Consider the following 14,371-nt stretch of genomic DNA (forward strand, 5'->3'; position numbering starts at 1 on the left):
CAATCATTTTGTGTTCCCTTTCATCCTCCCACAAAAGTGATTTTAAGAAGGGAGTGTAACTGATCAGATGAAGCCAAGAGATGTGTGAGTGTGTTAATAACAACCTGTCAAAACCTGGGATAGCCAGATGCAAACATGTTAGATTAGGGGTGAGGTGGGCTCCTAAACTGCTCGTAACCTGATTTACCTTAAACTCTGCAAAAGTCCCTTTCTCCACCCATCCTGAGAACGATATTCTCCTCTCATCTTCACCAATATTGTGATAATCAATAGCAACCCTTTTTTTTTTTAAAGCATGTACAAGACTCACAACTCATAAAAATGCACTCCTGGCCTCCTTGATTCCCAAAAGAATATTCTTTACTGGGAGAAACTCAATCACATCATCATCAAGTATTTCATAAGAATTTTAACATAATGAAGTTCAAGTCTTCAAGTAAGCCTTGGCACTGGAAATAAATGGAAGCCTTAAGAGATACAAAATGGACCACTTTGGTCCAAGTATTGTTCCAAATGCTCTACTTATATTAATTAATTTAGACCTCCATAAAGACATCATGAGTTAAGTACTAGGATTATCACCATTTTACAGGTAAAGAAACTGAGGCACAGAGGAGCTAAGGATCTTGCTTATGTTTGTACAGCCCATTAGGAATTAGAGGAAGGATTCAAACCCAGGTAGGTGTCTCCAGGAAGCTCTTCCGGCCGTACCATGTGGCCTCTTGTGATAAAGACAACGTACTACAAGGTTGTCAGTTCTTCTGAGAGACAGTGATAATTGAGAATTCAGTGAGGTTTCTTCCCTTCTTACGGATCAGCTGGAGTAGAAATATAAAAAACTCCAGTTGCCAGGTACATTAGAGATTGCTTAGGTCCAAAGACATCTCACAGCTAGTTGGTGAGAGACCCAGGGCTCAAAATCTGGCTTCCTTTCTCCTTGTTTCTTGACCATCTCTTATACCACGAGTGACTAATTAAAGTGGGTTTCACTGAGAAATATCCTCAAAGAAGTCTTCCTTGTTTCCTCCTCTGTGTTCTGTTCCACTCCCAGTGCCTCCTACTTCAAGATGTGGAATGCCAGAAGGAGGATGGCCAGGTGGTCAAGATCCTGGGATCTGAGTCCCGACTCTGACATTTTCTAGCTGTGTGAACCTAGGCAACACTCTTTATCCTGGGACCACGTATCTCCTCATCTAGACAATGGTAGTAAATGCCTGCCTTTTTTGTTTTTAAATTGGGGTATAGTTGTTTTACAATGTTGTGTTAGTTTCTACTGTACAGCGAAGTAGAGTTCCCTGTGCTATCCAGTACGTTCTCATTAGTTATCTATTTTATACATAGTAATGTATATATATGTCAATCCCAATCTCCCAATTCATCCCACCCTTTGTTTCCCCCCTTGCTGTCCATATGTTTGTTCTCTACATCTGTGTCTCTGTTTCTGCCTTGCAAACAGGTTCATCTGTACCATTTTTCTAGATTCCACATATATGCGTAAATACATGATATTTGTTTTTCTCTTTCTGACATACTTCACTCTGTATGACAGTCTCTAGGTCCATCCACATCTCTACAAATGACCCAATTTCATTCCTTTCTGTGACTGAGTAATATTCCATTGTATATATGTACCATACCTTCTTTATCCATCCATCTGTCGATGAGCATTTAGGTTGCTTCCATGACCTGTAAATGCCTGCCTTTTTTTCATGTCCTTGGGTTTTTTTCAAGAATCAACATTTCTAGATCTCTAGATCTCTGCTACTTGAGGTATGGTCCACACATCAGTGGCACTTGGGCCAGTTAGAAATAAGGGATCTCAGGCACAACTTCAAATGTACTGAATCAGAATCAGCATTTTAACAAGATCTTTGAGGGATCTGTGTCACATTAAAGTTTGAGAAGCACCATGAAAGTGTCACAGCTTTCAAGCACAGCACAGAGAGGAAGGGTTGCTATGGCTTTCCATCTCTTCCCACCTCTCCCTTCTGCTACTCTAAAAGGGTAATTCAGGCCACGAATCCCTTACTCTCAAAACCAGTTTTGGAATTCAGAATTTTTTGTATTTTGAAAGGCAATATGCTACATGTACTGTATATTATTTAACACCTTCAGTAGGATCAGGGTAGCTAGCACCCTTAAGTAAAACACAATGACTATTATACTGAGTGAGATAGATAAAGATGAAATAAATCTTTATTATTATCTTCAGTGTGGTTGCCGCAAACTTTGGAGATAACTTTTGGGTTTCAGAGCTTTTTGGGGTTTGGAATGGCTGGTGAAGACTGTGGATTTGAACTTCCCAGGGACGTGCTGACCTTGGTCTGGTAAAGCTCTGGGGTGTGATTTCCACCTGGAGCAGCTCTTCTCTGGGCAAAGCCTGTGTGGCCATTGTTGGACCGAGGGTGGGAACATGAGGTCCCAGGATGATGCTGCCCCAGGATTCTCTGGGGTGCCATCTGGGGCTTCCTGCCTCTGCAAGATCCTACTGACCGCCTAAGCCCAAGGCAGATGCATGATTTGGGGGAGAGAGACAGCCATTTTCTCCTTCATCCTGGAATATTAAGCCTGAGCAAAGAGTGGAGTGGGTAGTAGGTGTAGGCGGCTCTCTTCACATCACAGCAAAGATAACATGATTCCTAAAAAGAAGGGAACTTAGCTTATTGCTGCTTTTTAATCCTCCAGAAATCAAATAAATAACTCAATAAAATTAAAATGTCTCTTGAAGGTATTAATGATGAGGGTGCTTTAATCACATAAACAAATGTTCTAATGATAAAACTTCTCAAAAAAAAAAAACCAAACAAAAAAACGGAACAAACTACACCCCCAATCTGATCCTTCGCACTCTCCCTTTTACAACTACCTTAAACTTACTCAAATTATGTCTGAGGGCTCCAGCAGGCAGAACCTTTGGGCTGCTTCTGTAGCATGGATGCCTTTGTTGTAGCTCTGCTGGAAGAAAAAGAAAGGGGAAAAAAAATCCATTAGTGTAACTTCATCACTGATATTCAAAATAAGGTCTACCTGGCAAGAAAAACCCTTTGAAGAGCCTGCAAGGTTTAAAAGATGGAAAAGAATAAAGCATCTGGTTCAGAGGAGTTAGTGTCTGATCCCAGCTCTTCCCCAAGCTGCTGGGAGGAACTGGAACTCTCTCCTCTATTTGTCTGGGACCCAAGACACCTGGTGGGTAGGTGATGCTGGACCAACAGGGTATGCCTTTCACACCAGAAATGTCTGCCAACTCACCCCAGAGCCCTTCCAGAGACAGTGAAACTGAAATGACCAGCTGCTCCAAAGTGAGCCAGCTCTGGAGCATGTATAGGAACTCATGTCTGATGATGCCCAGAGCTTCTTTTATTAGGGCAGGATCTGTATTATTTCAGTTAATCTTCATAAAACCCTGGGAGATTATTCCCGCATTCTATGGAGCAGGAAACTGAAGCTCAGGAGGTTAAGTAAATTGCCAGAGGTCCCACAGCTAGAACCCAGGTCTGCCTAACTCCCAAAACTGTTCTCTTAACCACTGTGGCTTCCAGTTTTATCCCGAGGCTTAGACTTGCTTGAGGAGCCCTGGAGTTCAGAGTATAGTAGAGGTGCTCTGGGCAGCGAGGCTGGACGTAAGTACTGTCCACAGAAAAGGTGTTGGGTAAGGAGTGAAGGGGCAGCAGGGCCAGGACTCCTGAACCCACAGGTGACTCATGGCTCCTTTTCAACCTGCCTTCTTTCTTATAATCATAGGATCATAGTGATGAAATGAAACTCCTAAAACCAATCTATCCCCTGCCTTTAGGCAGTGGTTCATTTAAACCAGACAATTTTCTCCCTTTGTTTAAAGTTCTTAAGAGGCAGAATTTCCAAATCACTCAAAGATACCTATGACAGGGGCTCACAGGTCTCGTAGTGATTTATCTTTTTGTGATAATAAGCCCAAATTCATTTCCAAACATGTATTGAGTTCCTACATTGTGCCCTGTGCTGAGAGATGGTGTGTGTGTGTGTGTGTGTGAGTGTGTGTGTGTGTTTTAGGTGTTATAAGGAGGCACAGGTAGCTTGTCCTTAGATTTCTTATAATTTTCTTGGATCAAGAGTAATACAATTGTGGTAATTAAAACCCAGTTTAAATACATTCAAAAATTACTAGCTAAGTAGCAGTTATCTTCTGATTCTGCCAGAAATGAGCCATATGACTTGGTGCCTGTCACTGGACCTCTCTGACATTCAGCTTCCTCTTATTGTAAAGTGAGGGACAGGCAGTCTTGCCATGATGGTTGCCTAGCAGCCTGCAGAATACAGGTTCTGGGATGTGTGGTGGAGACTGTGAGGGTGATAAGAGCTCAGAAGAGGAGTGCTCCCGGAGGGACTGGTTAAGGCTTTGGGGAGGAGGAGGGACTTCAGTTGGTTCCTGAAGAATGGGTAGCCTTGGCCGAGGGAGAGGGGAGGACACTTAGGAGGACAGCAGGAAACAAGCATGAGCATTACCTGTTGACCAGCTAGTGAGGGGCCAGCTGAGGGCACAGCTGGGAAGGGAAGAGTGGAGCCAAATTACCTAAAATTGCACTTAGATTTGAGGTATTGGGGTTAGAGGGGGCATCTCATTAAAAAAAAACAACAACCAAAAAGAAAGGTAAAAGAAGAGAGAAAGGAGCTTATAGAGCCCCTGCAGTACCCCAGGCACTAGGCTAGGTTCTTGAGATCTAGAACCCTCTCCACCCTCCAGAAGTAGAAATTAGTTTTCTCACCTTACAGATGATGAAAGGAGGCTCAGAGAGGTAAAGTAACTTGCCTCTGGTCACCTTGTAAGAATGGATTCAGGTCTATTTAACTCAAAGCCTGAGATTTCTGGATGGACCAGGATATGAATTATATATGTGGTGGAAGTTTTATGAAAAAGTGGAGTGAGAATCACCTAGCATTAAGGAAACCAGAGGAATGCAAAGGTGAGACAAGCTTAAGGGCAGCAGGATGAGGCAGAGAGCAGTAGTTCTAAGGAATATTCTGGAAGACTTGAAGGGAAAGTAGATTGGTTATGAGGTTATGGTGCTAGAAATGGATAAATAAAAGAGGATGACAATGTTTGGAGTATGAAAAACTTGGAAATCCTTGACTCTACAGATACCAAGTAGGAAGAGAAGCCAGTTTGGAGATGAAGATGACTCAAATCTCAGACATGCGGAGTCTGAGGTGAAAGTGATCTCCTCCATGGCGTGTCCAGAAGGATGCTGCTGCAGTGGATGCAGGAGTCTTGGCTTAAACGCAGGGCTAATGACAAAGCTATGGGGATTATTAGTGAAGAGAGATCATGGAAGTCTTGAAAAAGGGGGAAATCTACAATGGAGATAAGAGAATGGAGCTCTCTCAGGAGGTATATGGGAAGAGCAAGAGAGGTCTGCACGGGAGACAGAGTGGGTATGCAAGGAGAACACAGGAAAACCAGAGTGCAGAACACCTAGAAGCTGCGTGGAAAGTGGCTTACAGGAAAGTGGAGCAGAATGAGGAGGGCAGGGGCGTGTGGGCGCATTAATCCTCAGAAATTCTAATTATAACAGAGAAGTCTATTAGAATGAAAGATCCAGACCATTTGTGTGTGTGTGTGTGTGTGTGTGTGTGTGTGTGTGTGTGTGTGCGCGCATCATTTCAAAGATCTTTTCTCTTTGGTTATTTCTTCAGGCAAATTGTATAATTATAATCCTCAGATTTTCTGCAAGAGAAAAGCTCTATTGCAAAATTTGCTCTGATATAGCTTTATACTGGAAAACAATACACTTTCCTAGGTTTCCATAGGGTGTTAACCGCCGAACTTGTCATACAGATCTTTGGAGCAACTACAGGCTCACTTGATAATCATTTAAGTTCCTCCCGTGAGCCAGGCTCTGGGTTAGGCATGACCCTGCGAATAGGCAGGCAGAGTCTCGCCTCTCTACTCATCCACAAGCCCTGTTACCATCAGCTCAGCTAGACAAAGGGAGTAGCAGAGGGAGAAGGATCCCCCCGGGAGACTGAGGGCAGCTAGTGGCTGACCCAGCTTCAGCCTCACTCTCTGCCTCCATAATCAGTAGAGGCTGGGGATAAATTGCATTTCACTTCCAAACAGTGTGACCCTCAATTGCATAAACAAGCCTGAAGTGAATGTCAGCTCTAGCCCAGGAAGCCACTTTCCCCAAGGCAGATTGGCAGGGAGCTCAGGGGTTTTGCCCCTTTCCCCCCAACCGTGATCATCTGTTGGGATCAGGTGGGTGTCACCCCAGCAATCAATACCCTGGGTGAGCTGCAGGGACAGGAAGGGTAGCAAGTGGGCTGGGCCATTCCTCAAACCTCCTTTGACCTTCAAAGTGAGTGCTTGCCTGCCTGCTTTGCAAAGGTAAATCCAGTCTGTTTGAAATGAGTACAGATTTAATTAAAAATGAGGTATGTCCCTTCTTCCATGAGACTCATTTCCCTGACAAGCAGGAGTGTTGGAAAATCGCAGTGGATTCGTCTCTGCAGCTCTCTCTCTCCATCCCCTGCCACACCACTTAGACACACAGAAGCTTTTCTATTCTGTATGTTTTCATACATGCAGCCAAAGATGGAGGAAGGAGAAAGCCTTTAAAAATAATAATCATCTTCTATTTTTCTTTGCCTGATGAAAATTTCCTGCACTTTTGTTCATGTAAACGCAAAATTATGCTTCTGCAAGTTGAGGTGGTGGCAGTTCCTGAACACAGTTATATTTTGCAGATAACAGGATTAGCTTGGATGTGGGTAATAAGTTGGTGAATCTCCCCCCGGCCATTTCTCAACACTGTGAGAGCACTAATCCTTTATGCTTTGATGTCTTCTAGCTTTCCATCAGGTGCGCCATGGACTATTTGTCCTGGGGCAGTCAGCTCTCTTATAAGATCTCATAGTGTCCTCATTAGCTGCGCCTATTTACCCAGCCAGCCTGTTGAACCCAATTTATAGTTTATGTGATTAATTCCCAAAGTACAGTAAACCCTAGCTCTAAGGCTCTCTATTATATGACTGCATCTCCTTTAAGGGCAAACACAGCTCCAGCTCTTTTGCTATACGACTGCCTCGTATATGATACGCTAATAATTTTACTCTTGACGATGCACTGAACATCTTTCTATACACTTTCTTTACAGCACAAAAGAATGTTCCATAAAGAAAAGAATACTCCATATTGGACTGTAAAGTGCTAACTCTTTGCGGGAGTCTTTGTTTTTCTTGCTTTAAAAATGTTATTTTGGCTGATAATGTGGCACCGCCCTCCTGTCAGGTTTGAATAGGAAATTGGCAAGCCATGTTACTGTACAACTCTTTATCTACTGAATTATAAGTTTCAAAAGGCTTAAGAGGTAATGTGGCAGCACAAATCCATGGGCTCCTTCTCATCCTTAACATGCAGGCTTGGAAGATAAAAGGTTCAAGTGCATGCATGTGTGCACATGTGTGTGTGTGTGTGTGTGTGTGTGTGTGTGTCTATAGGGAGCCAGAGAGGGAGACAAAGAGAGAAAGCAAAATGAGGAGAGGAACACTCAAGGCACCGTATGTCAACTTTGTTGCCATTTTTTCTCACAGCGGAAAGAATTATGGAAAAAGTCACTTACAGTTGGTACAAGAGGAAAAAAAACTAACCACGACACCAGTGGTTCTCAGCTGGGAGTATTCCCCTGGGACATTGGGCATTGTCTAGAGATATTTTTGGTTATCACAACTCAGGGGCATGCTACTGGCATCCAGTGGACAGAGGCCAGGAGTATGGCTAAACGTTCTACAGGCAACTCCTATGACAAAAATTATTTGGCCCCAAATGCCTAGAGTGTCAAGGGGGAGGAATCCTGCCCTGCACCTTTGGGTGATGGAATTGAAAGTGGGAAACTTAATCGCTTCTGCTTAACTGACCTCAAAGTGCATGAAGAGACAGTGGCTTCATGTCATTTCATATATTCTGACCCTCAGTCTGCAATCCTTTGAAATACAGAGAGTAATGCTTGACTCTCTCATGGGGATGCAGGAAGAATCATTCATAAAACACACTGTAAAGTTTTTATAAAACTTCCAAGTACTGTAATAAATTTGACGTTGATACCTTTCAGTTCTAAAATTCTTGACTTTATGACTAACCAGGGAATTATCACAATCTGTAAAAATTCAGTCTGTGATAGACTGTCCTAAGGCAGAACTTAATTCTCAGTGATACTGCATATTTTTTGTTTTGTTTTTCAAAATACCATCAACTCTTGATTTTCCTCGTAAATGGAAAAAGTGATAATCTCAAGAAGATGAGATTCAAAAATTTCTTTTAATTGAGCGGCATAAATTAGACATTTTTAGTATTAAAATAAGCTTACATTTGCAGAGCATGTAATGACAGATCATATAGAAGAAGTGCTTACTCTGTCCTAGGAACTGTGCTGAGCATTCTAAACAGATTGTATCCATTAATCCCTAAAATAATCCTATGAGGTAAATTGCTATTATCATCACCAATTTACTGAGGAGGAAACTGAGGTTTACAATGGTTATGTGACTTACTTAACCACACATAGTAAGAGGCAGTGACTGGATTCAAACTGGAATCTTTCTGACTCCAGAATCTGAGCCCTTAGCCACTCCATCATGACATATTGCTTGGATTCTAACTACCGAGGAATTTCATTAGGACTAACATTCATGGTTTTCCTATTATCTGTTATTGAAACACACTGGACTGAAATCTCTTGAATTTAGCAACTCAAGCATAGTTTTATTTCATAGTTGGTAAAAGTAGAGTAGTTCCTGAGAAGTAGGTAGAAGATAGAACATTCTTTTATGTTCTCTTCAGTTGCCTGAGGAAAGTTAGAGAGTGAGAATGCCTTCTAACAATTCAGCATGGTGGGAACCTCGGCAATTCTTTGCAGAGCAAAGCTTTTCCTCTACTGCCTGGGGAGGGGGTACTTTAGGATGCTAAGTAGATTGGCTCTGGGCTCAGAGAAAAACAGTCCTAACTAGACGGTTAATCTGGAATAAAGAGCATGAAATCAATAGTGATAACAAGGTAAGGTTTTCCTTTCTTCTCTGACCATCATCACCACACCCTCCCCTCAACAGAACAAAAACCAAAACCAAAAACCCTTTCCACACTAGAAGCCTTATGACTGACATAATTTCTCTGAAATTTTCACATGCTCCACACGGTAGCCTCGGCATATAGAGGCTGGGGAGGTGTAGAGTACTCTGAGTTTAGGAGGCTGAGAGAGAGAGAGAAAAAACCATAAAACAAAGACAGTGTTATGGGGCATCTGCTAGAGGCCATTGAAATGGTAGGTGAGGGGAAACCAGCTGGTGAGGTCAGTTGAACTCTCATAATGTTGAACTCCGAAGGGACTTGGATTCCCCAGACATCTGCTGGGTTAAAGACCCACGAAGGATCAAAGGAGTTACTGAATTGGAGAACTGCAACTTTCTGTTACCAACCATAGCTAATGTAATTAAAGGAGAAATTATGTTCGACCCCCTGCTTATGGACAGGTACGATTTTATTGAAAGTAGGAAAACAAGAGATAGATTGAATACTATTGCCCATGTGATGATGTGTACATAGCAGAGTAAAAATGAGAAAACTGAATGCAACAGTACCAGGGAATTAAACTCTGAGGAAGCATATTAAGCAATGGAGTAAGGATGCGAGAGAATATTAAAACTCCGGAAGGTGGTAGGGGGCCAGAGCAGTCTTGGGGACAGTCATAACTGCAACTTTCTGGGCTGCAATTCCTCAGAAAGAGAAAGGTGGAGAAACGATCTAATAAACCCTCGCTGAGGCTGCCTGTCAGCTTGGTGTGGGCTAGGCATTGCTGTCCAGGAAGTGCTGCAGCCCCACATCAGTTAAAGCTGTCAGGGCAGTGGAGATAAGGACAGCAAGTCATCTAGAATCAATTAATGATAACAAGAGGGTTAAAGTGAAACCGGGATTTTTTTGAGATATGCTAGGCAAATGGAAGAGGTCAGAGAGAAAGTTGTCCGGAGTATCTTACTGAAGCAAGACTGAGAGTTCAGAAGTCATGAATTCAGATTTTAATCCCAGTTCTTTCTAAGATATGAGGACAATGACTTGACTTATTGGCATCTAAAGTTTCCCCTTCAGTGAGAGTGAGAGGAACCAGTTTTCAAGTAACTAAGTAGAAAGATATCGATTGTTGAAATTTCAGGAAGCTCTGAAAAGCTCCTGGGTTCTCCCCACATATCATCAAAGCCATTAATGTCTGGCTGTATTCAATAGTGAAGTTAAAATATGCCTGGCAAGGATAACACATTACATTTCAGCAAGGGTACACAGGTACTTTCCTTCGAATAGGCTTTAAATTGGACCTTGACATTAACTTGGCCATTCGAAGATGGAGGTCACCAATGAGTAGGAAGACATGGCCTGAACTGGGTGATGGTGAAGTTGGAATACAGGTGTTATCTACCTCATAAGCTTGTGTCAAGACAGTTACAAAATGGTAATAATTCTCACCATATCATGGTCTACCATAGGTGACACTTCTTTAACACAGCCAAAAAAAGAGGGGGAACAATAAACTGGGGGAAGATCTTCCTTAACTATTCTCTCTCTCTCTCTCTCTCTCTCTCTCTATATATATATATATATATATATATATATATATATATATATATATATAGTGATTGTTGAGGGCAGTAATTACTGGTTGTAGGAGAGAGAGAGGTGATTGATCCATCTCAATTCGCTTTTTGCCTTGGGGATACATTCCTGGTAGAAAGGAACTTCCCTTCTCCAACTGTAGAGGAAAAGCATCATCCTCTGATAGAAATATAAAATAGCCCATCTGCAAGGGGTCTTAAAAGTAAACTAAATCCTGCCTCCTCTCTTTAGAATGAAAAAATTGAGACACAATGAAGATGTTTGGCCCACTCAGCTCATTATTAGTGTCAGATCCTGGAGACTCCTGACATCAAAGAGACACCATTGGCAGTAAAGTGATATATGGAATAACCAGAAAACACTTTTTCTCCCCCAAGCACTTCTAACAACTTAACTGCTTAGACCGCTGCCTCCCTTTCTCCCCTCTTGCCTCTCACTTCTCTCTTTGACTCTTATATTTTTGGAAAGTAAGAAAATAAGCATTCTGTTTTTCAAGAAATTGTAAGATAAAAAGTAAAACTAAAGTTTCCTTTGATCTTTCTTTCCCCACACTGTGGTTCTCTATTGCCATTCCTAGAGGCAATGACACGTGCCTTTAGGAATGGCATGAACTTTTTTTGCTTTACTCTTTTTAGTCTTCTTTACATACCCATATTTGAATCCATTGAGAATATATAACATTGAAAAAATATGTAGTGTATGTGTATTTAAAATTATAAATGATTTCATGCTGCACATATAATTCTCAGCCTGCTTTTGCTGCTCAAGCATTTTTTTGGTATTAATGTTGATATAATATTGATCTAGTTCATTTCTTTATACTATGGTATAGTATTTTATTTCATAAATATTTCACATTTTCTTACTGTATTCATTTATTGATGTTGTTTTGATTTTTTCCCATTATAAACAATGATGATTGAAAATGCTGTATCTGCCTCTTGGTGTACATGTACCAAGGATTCTCAAGGTTACCTACCAAGAAATGGAATCTTTGGTTTATATGAAATGCATAATTGTAGGACTCCTAACAATTTGACCTCCAAAGTAGCTAAACTAATTTGCACTACCATCAGTAGAATATTAAAATACTAATTATTTTACATCTCCAAACCCTCTTCTGTGATTTATAACAAATTCTACATTCCAACCTGAGCCTTGAAGTAATGTAACAAACAAACCCCTAATTAAGTTATTATTCGTTCACTTTTTTCTGTCATTTGTTCATTTATTTAGTGAATGCTGACTGCCCACCATATGCCTGACCCTGTGCTAAGAGCTAGTGATGCAAAGATGACCAGTCTAGGCCCTTGAGGACCTCAGAGTTTAGTGAAGAAAAAAAAGGCATAAGTAAGGAAAAACCTACGTTTTTATAGATATAACAAAGGTATAGGCAAGGAGTTCTTCAAGGATAGAGATGGAAGGGATTAAACTCAAAAAAAGGAAGGGTTGGAATATGGTTGGAGAAGACTTGAGCCAAGAAGGAGGAGGAGACATTCTCTGGATGGACAGTAGGTAAGGTGAGAGAATGTTCCAGAAATAGAATTTGTACCATTGAGTAAAAGTTATACTACTCAGTGATTGAGTTCTTTTATTGAGTACCTGCAATGTGCACACATTAATAAACACGTCTCTGCTATAAGTAAGTGCTCATAAAACTATTGAGGGTTCATGTGGTCTTTAATGGAGCCAGTATTCAAATCCGTGTCTAGCCGACTCCACTGCATATGCTCTTAGCCATCATGTTCCCCTGCCCCTGATGGCATTTCTAATCTCTATTCTACCTTACTGTTTGTTTATTTCTTTCTCATTATGGAATCCTACTGTATCAAAAGACTGTTTAAATAATCTCCTCCCTTCACTCATCACCAAAAGATAAATTAGTATCTTCTCAACAAATTTTATCTACTTGAAGCCAAATTAGTACTTTCAAAAAAAAAAAAAGATTATCACTCCGATTAACTAAACTAATATATTTTGGTAGCCTCCATAATCAAAGAAACCATCAGATAAGTACAAAAAAAGTACAATTTCAAGTTGTAAATTCAATAAAGCACCTTTGAATAATTTGCTCTGGAAAGACATTAGCTGGTTGACAGATGATCTTACCACAGTATTTGTCTCCTCCCCATCAAATACATTCAAATGTAGTAAAACAAATCACATACAACTGCTCTCCTAGTTTTTGAAAAAAAAAATTCCTCTCAGTCCTCTAACATTCTGTCTATACTGATTCCTTTGTATTATAATACACCCCTGTGTTATCACAGTACTATGGTATTCTCTCTGTTTCTTACAAATTAATTAAACACCTGTGAGATAAAATGAGATATGGAATTGTTTTGCGTATTCAGACCAGTTCAAATATTTCCCAAACTTTCTTGGTATAGGAAAATACCAGATGTGTTTTCCTTGAAAGAAAAAGATAAATAAGCTTAGATGTATTTCCAGGTAAATTTAATCCATCTGTTGTTGATTAGCTGATTGATATAAAAAATATTTCACTGAAGCGACACGAATAAAGGACTCTTTATTAACTCTTTGTAAAAGTGTAGGTAGATTTCTTTGTTCTTAGATATGAGTAAGAATTTTTTGGCATAAGAATTTTATATTTCTCATGTATAAAGTTTGGTGTTGAAAATTTGATGATTCTTTGGAACTTTGAGATTTTAGAAGGGGGAATTGCCATGTGTGAGCCCTGATTGTTATCACACAGGCAGCATGGTGCAGTGGTTGAGTGTGTGGGTGATGGAGTCAGACTACATCAGTATCAGTCCTGCATCTACCAGTTACGAACTGTGCAGTTTTATTCAAATTATGTAACTTGCTATGCCTCTGTTTCTTGTTCCTACAGTGAAGATAATAATAGAATTATCCCAAAGGTTAAATAATTTAAAGCATGTGCAACAAAACAGGCACACAATATATGCTTATACATGTTGTCCATCATTACATATCAAACTACAAGGATATTATCAACTCCTAGCAATAAAATGGTTCCCCAATGTTATTTCACATTCCTAGAACCCATCTCACAAAATCTGAGTCAGCAATGTCTTTTATAGTCACTTTAGGTGGCTGTGCTGTAGGTGGCTTTCATATGTTGGCATGAGAAACATTGTGCTGGGAACTGATTTGGGACAAAAGCATCATATTTCATGTAGATATCAATTCTATAGGAAGCTGTGTAAATGTTTTCCTTTGGAAGATTTTCTGTTGACTAATGTAAAGTTTCACAGATTTGGTCAATGCTGAACCTTTCCAGCAGGGCTTTTGTTGGGCAGAGTTTAGGGTAGCCCTGACCTCTATAAACCCACCAGATGCATTCAATTCAATGTGATCTCCATGATCATGAAGATATATTTTAATCACATTTCCACACTCCTGATACCATGCTTTCCCACCATTCCCCTCAGCTCCGTCAACACCACAAGGAGGTGTATGATTATCTTGGACATAGATTAAATTAAGCTTATTTGATGAGTTAGAAACACAGGATCAATATTTAGTGGAGAAAGAGCTGTTCATGTTCAAATAAAACTGGCATTGGGGCTCCAGTGGTTAGGACTCTGTGCTTTCACTGCTGTGGGCCTGGGTTCAATCCCTGGTGGGGGAACTAAGATCCCACAAGCTGCAAAGTGCAGCCAAAAAAAAAAAACCCAAAAAACTGGCATTAGACAAACAGTGCAGTGACTTGTTGAGTAAGTACTTTCCTTTTGTCTGCATTATATAGCAGCAAAT

This window comes from Mesoplodon bidens (genome assembly GCF_964165515.1).
Source record: "Mesoplodon bidens genome assembly, chromosome: 10".
In the NCBI taxonomy this organism is placed as follows: domain Eukaryota; kingdom Metazoa; phylum Chordata; class Mammalia; order Artiodactyla; family Ziphiidae; genus Mesoplodon; species Mesoplodon bidens.